Raw genomic sequence first — 6,698 nt, forward strand, 5'->3', positions numbered from 1 at the left:
TATGAGGTATCTGTTGTAAATCAGACTAACTCACTGTTGGAAATATTGTGAATTATACCAATGCTGTATGCTATATTTTAATTCAGCAAAAGTGGTCAAAAAGATAATATTTGGCAAAAAAGTTAATTAGGTCAGTCTGTTGAAAAGAATGACCACTTTTGGGATAATTGTTAGAAATAATTGAACAAAATACCACTTTCTTTGAAATAAATGCCATTGACAATGAGCTATGGGGCTATGGGGTCATGTAAACAAAGGGGCGTGTCCTATCGGCGTTGACAGGTCACATTACGTCACCCGACGCCACGTCAAATATGCAATATATATACAGCACAGACCACATCAGAAGCTCTAGTGGCCACATCAACTCATATGGGCAGCATGGTGTTTCAGACTTTTTTTACTCAATGGTAGTAAGGTTTTCTTTCAACTTACTCTGTCACCTCGAGGTCCTTTGTCCCCTCTGGGTCCCTGTGACGGCAACAACAAAACCCAATGAGGCCAAAATACAAACACCTTACAACTTCAGAAACATATCAATGCCACAGCTAGCAAAGCATGCCACTACGACTCATCTAAACTACACCTACAGTATATCCAAAACCTAAGACTTCATCTATACTCAATCATACGACTTTGTCACTTTCCGACAATTTTTCAAGCTAACAATGTGTCAGAAGCAAACACTGTCGTACTACGGAGTATAAATTAGGCTTAAGTTGTTGTCTCAAGGCCACTACATGAAGGTGTCCATTAAATGTGTATGTAAACAAACCAAGTGATCAGAAGGCATGCAAGACAAAAACACATTTCAATCAACTTCATGAGACTAAAGGCCTTACAGTGCATCACAGTGATGAACTTTAACCTAAACTGCTTCATTCTTAAAATATAATGCCACACTCTGGATGCTAAATGACACATAAGAAGAACGTATTTGTGCTCACCTTGGGTCCTACCTGAATAGAAAAGAAGATAAATAAATGCAAGATTTATTTATTCTGTCTTTTCAGCGTGTCGTTCTTGTGTCATTTAATGTGCATGCTGCATCGACCATTCATCATTTGTCTTAAATATCGTTGCCATTAGCCAAGTTCGTTCTATTATCAATACACAACCCAGCATGCATTGATATCATGGTAATAATGAATGGATAGCCTATTAGCACATGCTCCTACATAAACAATGAATAATTGCCATTGTCATGGTTGGTTACAGGTGTATCATGATGAAGCCATGCCACCACCAGCATTAGAAGCCATGTGGCTATTGTTTACAGGTAAACATAATCATGATAAACAGTGGCCCACAGCCCTTTAAAGACACCAGGATGCTACTGTATACACTGTGAACAGCCAGTGATTTCAGGTATGCAATTTGAAGCAATCTCAGTCATGAGCAGACCATTTGAAACAACATTTTCTGCCTGATCTGTAAAGATCTTTCAATCCAAATCGATGCATAAGAAGAGCAATACAACAGATCTATCTCCCTTATGCAATGTGAGATGGTGGAATGTCTGATCAATTTCCAAGTTAAGATGTCAGTGTATGACTTTCTCCCCCTTTTTGACCGCTCTCTTCAGGCACTGCTCTGAGACCAGCTTGCTTCTCTATAATCCAATCCAAACCCAGGTGCTGGGGAGGAAGCAGAACTGACCAAAAGTCAGCTGTTAGCAATCCCACCCTGCCCCTCTCTCCTGTCCTCAGAAAGGATCCTTTGTACCAGGCCCCATGAGTACCCCCGTACGGGCAGGTTTTAGCTTTCACTGACATTAACTTTAGCCAATGAGACCCTCACCTATTCATGAACAGGAAGGGAGAGAACTGGGGGAGAAATAACTTGGCTCAAGAATTCAGAAATGCTCTGCTATCACTGAAGTCGCTCAAATTGCCGAGATGAGATTTAGGAAAAGTGTCTTTTCGGAGGGTGTTATGGATGCATGGAACGCAGGAGACAGCAAAGAAAGGTAAAAACTTTTTTTTGGGATAAATTCATGCATTATGTACTAACCCCGTCTGTAGTGTTCGTAGAAGGAAGAGAAGGGAAGAGAAGAGGGGAAGGGGGAGAGAGAAAATGGATACTCTTGTTAGAACAAAGTAATTTTTTTTAGCACATAATCACCTTAAAAATTCAACAAAATCATATCTAGACATCTATAGGTCTCGTCCTTTAGTATAGGCTTCTAGTTCAGGGGCATCTACTCACAGGGAAATGCACTATCTACAGTTAAACAATCTGGAGAATGATAGCCTATAGGCCCACACTGGATAACCAGTCCATATGGAGCATACATTAATGAAGAAAACAAAGTAACTTCTTCATCTAGCGAATCAAACAGCACCTCATCTGCCATATCCATAGATCAGTGGTTCTCAAAGTGGGGTCCAGGGAACCTCAGGGTTCCTTGAGGGGGATCCACATGGACCCTTACAGTTCTGTAACTCAGAGAGTGCACAAATGGAACCAAATGGACCGTTATGGGGGACCATGAAATTAAAAAGTTTGAGAACCACTGCCATAGATAGATAGATAAAAGGTGACGTGGACGTGTAAAGGCCACACGCGTCCTGGGAGCCACCCACTGCAAGCATTCAATGTAGCTACAGCTGTGACCAACGCGTGATGTGCAGGTGACATAATTTTTTCAGCCGTCCCAATTGGTGCCGTTGTTTTCTGACGGAATCAAGCTTAATTCAGAGCCTGTACATTGCGTTAATACGTGTGGCGTATAATGTCACTGACAGCATCTCAGGTGATAATGTACACATTCTTGTGTCATATCTTAAAGGCAAATATCTTGCCCTTATTGTTTATTTGCCGACATGCCACAAGATGTAGTACCGTGACCTGACCGTCATATATCATCCAGATGTTTGGTCAAAGGTAAACCTTTAAGGGTGAATTTGTCAGATGAAATGTTTGCAGTAGTCATATTGAATCAGTTGGAATGCTCCATTCCGTTCCATAAAGAAAAAAAGAAAAAGAGCTCCAGCTGCTAGCAGGCCCAGGCAGGTAGGTTATATGCCTGTGGGACAGGAATATTTGGTCTACTGATATACTACATGATAAGAAATACAATACTTGGAATAGGATGTGGTTAACAACTACAGTATAAATAGCTGAATAATGCTCTGCCATTAATTAGTCTATTTTGTCCTGTAACTATTGGAATAGTGCCATATTCAATCTAAATTAAACAGACTTTGATTAGAATCAACTGTTGCTGTTATGCCTTATTAGAGAGTGAAGAACAGTTTTTTCTTTGACAGTTATGTATAATTGTTCATCTGGGTAGTGCTCGCCTGTTCTATATTTGGAACAGTCATTGTCATGGTTAGGTTTGGTAATGACTGGGCCTACCCTTGATCACTGAGGCCTCATGCCCACACTAGACCACAAGGCGGCGCACTTGAGCATTCAAAGTGAATCTACCCTACTTTGAAGTACAATGTTTTAATTGGTTTTAATTGCCTTTGATTATTAAAGGCATCTACATTCATTATTATAATATAATTATGAATACATCAACAACGACGTATACACATGTAAAACGTATATATATTTAATTATATAAAATTATGCAACTACTGACTCTGTTATGAACTATAAACAAGGACATAGACAAGGCCACATTAATACTAATACATACATGCTAATCTCAATAATACTGCAATGTCTTTTAGCACAACGTGTCATTTTAGCCTATGCTTTGTCTTGATATAAACGGGATCTGTCTGTTGGAGGAGAAAAACTAATTGATGCCAATAAAAGATGCTCGCAACCACGGCCGCCAGGGGGCGACTGCGTAGCAGTTCCCTATAATAAAGCTTCATCTTCTGGACGCCTGGATGGAACAATGTGTACAACGCCCCAAACTTTTCATCCTAGGACCTAGGAATCTATAAGGAATAAACCCAGCTTTAACCCATACCGATCGCTCCAAATGCATTAAAAAATAAGGAAAGAGACTAAGGTATGTTTCTTTCAAAGCCATAAAAACTTTTTGGGGGGTCAACGTTGCTGCTTCTCCCTCATGGATCAGCCTACTAATCATCAAATATTGTATCCTTTGGGGAAACACTGAAGAATAACAAAATATCCATCGAATGAGCTCAGTCCGTTGACCGTTTAAATCAGGGCTGGTTTGTGCTGCATGTCTTCAGGTTCACCAGCAAGTAAATTCCCATGTAAAAGTCAAAAGCAGCAAAAGATCCTCAAAACCTGGGACCAGGAAAAATATCATCCAGAGAAAAAAAAAGCAGATTATTCACACTTACATTGGCATGAGGCTAGGTATGAAGTTACTGCAAGCAGCAACAGAATCCTGGTATCCACAAAGCTGAGCATGTCTCTAACCAGACATGCAGACTCCTTGTGCCTGCTGTGCCCCTTGTTTTTAGACCACTTTTATGCTGGCATACAGTTGTGGCGACGTGCGTGTAACTCCAAAGAAACCTGCTGCCGTGATGCTAGAATAATAAAGTTCGATCAGCCCTATTTATACGGCAGGAGGTTCCCTCGCATGCGTGTCAAAAGTCAGCCCACTGGCCAATGGGGAGAGGAGAAGCCGAGGAGAAGCTTGCCTCTCAGCACAGCCCATCAGAGGCAGTCATGTGGTCCAGCATCTCCCAGCCTTCCTCTCTCTCTCCCCACTAAGAGAACCGTTTGGCAGTGCATCGGCGATGATGACGAGTGCAACGTTTTAATTAGATCCATTCTTTTTGAGGACGTGGACAGCGTCGACGTTTAAAAGGGAGATGAAGGCCCTACATTTTTTCTCAGACCGGTTTTTCTACGCGTGGTGGCGCATCCGGAGCGATCCGAGCCTAAAGGATGGGGGGGCACCGTGGGCACCGTGGCCCGTGGGCACCGGGTCAGGTCACCTCGCTGTGCGTAAAATGCGCCAGAGGCGCAGCGGCGCGTCGGCTGGCATTCCGGTGGGCACCGGGAAGTCCTAGGCCTCTTTAAAGTCGTCATGTTTTTATAGAGTAGTGTGTAAAGTGGAGAGGACTGACATTTAATTTGCTGTGAATTTTAAGGAGTTGTTTTTCGTTGAGTTTTTTTTTTCCGTTTTACGCATGGATTAAAAAAAACAGTATTGCACGTCCAAGCTCAATTTCAGTGACTGGCATGGAATGTGTCCTAGTGTCATATCTGTGGCTCTTTTGCCCAGTCTGTGTAAGTAATACGTAGCAATATCCTTCATATGTGATAGAGGGAGCCTGTCAGAATTCAAGATGGTGTATTTCCATTTTTCATTTATCCACAAGTGCAAAGCATTCACCAAACACCTGCAGCCATTTTACAGTGTCCCAAAAGAAACCCATGGCTTATGATTGATGACAGATCAGAAAAACATCTAGCTAAAAAATGTGACCTAATTGATAGTGTATAGTTTGATTCAAAACTTAAAAAGAAGTTAAGCCTTTATGCAGCAAATGCTTATCTATGGAATGCAGTGGAGAAACTATCACAACACAGCCATGAGTACTGGGAGAGCTACAGGTGTGAGAGACAGATCTAATTTCACCCCCCCCCCCTCTCTCTCTCTCTCTCTCTCTCTCTCTCTCTCTGAGCTCCTACCTGGCCACATGACCAGACATGCAGTGTGGTCTACTGCTACTACTGTTGCTCTAATAGGCCTTCTCAGAATGGCCCTCATACCCAAGCAATTGATAAGATCACACTGCCACTGTCCCTCCCAATAAATGGATGACCAAAACATGTCAAAACATGGCAAGTGATAAAGATTCCCTTTGGAAAGGTGGCTTTGTGAGTCACTGACAGTCATGAATGCTGTCATACCTTCTGGGCTTTTTGCATTCTGCTTGGCCTTTGTACACAACACTGGATACATTTGTTGCACTTGCAGAGTTAAAGTTTACTGTGTAAAAATACAATCAGCCAGCAACTAAGTTCATGATTAATAGACAATACCTGCACTGAAGCTAAAGATAAAACAGTATGTTAACCACTCAAAACCTACATACTTATAGTTGACCAGGGTCCCCCAGGGGTCTGCATGTCATTGTGACCTTTGTCCCCCTCTTCACCAAATCTCTGCCGAAAATAGCCGATCTACAAGCTCACACCGCATCGTGTTGTGACGCGTTGTGAAGCTTTCGCCAAATGTTCACTATAATGACATTTCCAGCATAGGGTGCATGTGGTTAATGGTGTGCTTTTACAAATATATTATTACATTTAGACTAGGCCACAGTGGTAAATGATGAATGGGGACAACCCTCCACTCACCAAGACCACACATATTTGAACAGTGTTGATGGATAACATGCACCCTATTGCTGAAGCTATTAAGATGACAATTCAGTGCAGTAGCTGAGGGGAGTTTTATTTCCATTCTATTCTATTTGAATTCTATTAAATCTGTTCAGTTCAGTTCGGTTCTGTTATATTCTGTTCTGTTCTGTTCTGCTTTGGAAGATGCTGCTGCGTTTGTCCTGAGTCTTTGAAACCATACAGAAAATAACTTAATGTATGTGTGCAATGGAAATTCTTTAGCTTTAGCTTGTATCTGTTCATGACACTGACCAGCTCAAAATGGCTGCTCAACTATATATATTTTTTCCCCTTCTCTTCATGGACAGTCCTCCTCTCTCTCCTCCCCCTATGCCAGAAAAAAGTTAGTCATCGCAGGAATATCCAGACAACCTCATCTCACCCCCCCACCACAC

General features: G+C 41.8%; 1 protein-coding gene across 1 annotated transcript in view; it reads right to left on the reverse strand.

Annotated features, from left to right (window-relative positions):
- Nucleotides 1-471, reverse strand: part of col1a2 (collagen, type I, alpha 2) — a 26,266-nt gene extending 25,795 nt beyond the window's left edge. Inside the window, exon 1 of the mRNA XM_080442198.1 lies at nt 436-471. The gene's annotated coding sequence lies outside the window, so the exon portion shown is untranslated. The remainder of the gene's footprint in view (nt 1-435) is intronic.
- Nucleotides 472-6,698: the final 6,227 nt, after the last annotated feature.

This window comes from Gymnoscopelus braueri (assembly GCF_963280865.1).
Source record: "Gymnoscopelus braueri genome assembly, chromosome: 11".
Taxonomy (NCBI): domain Eukaryota; kingdom Metazoa; phylum Chordata; class Actinopteri; order Myctophiformes; family Myctophidae; genus Gymnoscopelus; species Gymnoscopelus braueri.